The following is a 951-nucleotide window of genomic DNA, read 5'->3' on the forward strand; positions in this document are numbered from 1 at the left end:
GAGAAAGTGAGTGGAAGTGCTTGGGGGAGAAGTCAGTAATTAGGACAACTGTGGGTGTCAATGACAGTGCCATTGTTGAAGGTCATTGTTGTTGACATCCCTGAGGTGTAAGTGGCGCGGTGAGTGACTTAAATGGCCCTTCTAGCCAAAATTCTTTTTTTTTTTTCTTAACTGTTTGTGAATTATGTGGTAGTTTACATGGGAGAACATTAGTTTTACATTCATCCTATCGTATATCTATCCATAATTCTTTTTTTTTTTTTTAACTGTTTGTGAATTATGTGGTAGTTTACATGGGAGAACATTAGTTTTACATTCATCCTATCAGATATCTATCCATAATTCTTGTTTTTTTTTAACTGTTTGATTATGAATTATGTGGTAGTTTACATGGGAGAACATTAGTTTTACATTCATCCTATCAGATATCTAGCCATAATTCTTTTTTTTTTAACTGTTTGTGAATTATGTGGTAGTTTACATGGGAGAACATTAGTTTTACATTCATCCTATCAGATATCTAGCCATAATTTCTTGTAGTAAGTGCTGTCGAGTCGGTTCTGACCCATAGCAACCCTGTCTAGGGTTTCTGAGGAGCAGCTGGTGAGCTTGAACTGGTGACCTTGCAGTTCAAATGGCTTTGCAGTCTGGCGCATTAACCCACAGTGCCACACCAGGTCTCCATAATCCTTGTTTTTTGTTGTTGTTAAGTGCTGTCGAGTCAGTTCTGACCCATAGTGACCCTGTATAGGGTTTCCGAGAAGTAAAGCTCCCACCAAATGACTGGATTGTTGTTAGGTACCATCAAGTCGGTACCGACTCATAATGACCGTATGTACAACAGAACAAAACACTGCCCGATCCCACGTCAACCTCACAATCGGTGCCACACTTGAGCCCATCATTGCTGCCACTGTGCCAATCTATCTCACTGGGGGTCTTCCTCTTTTT

This window comes from Chrysochloris asiatica, unplaced genomic scaffold (genome assembly GCF_000296735.1).
Source record: "Chrysochloris asiatica unplaced genomic scaffold, ChrAsi1.0 scaffold00116, whole genome shotgun sequence".
Classification (NCBI taxonomy): Eukaryota; Metazoa; Chordata; class Mammalia; order Afrosoricida; family Chrysochloridae; genus Chrysochloris; species Chrysochloris asiatica.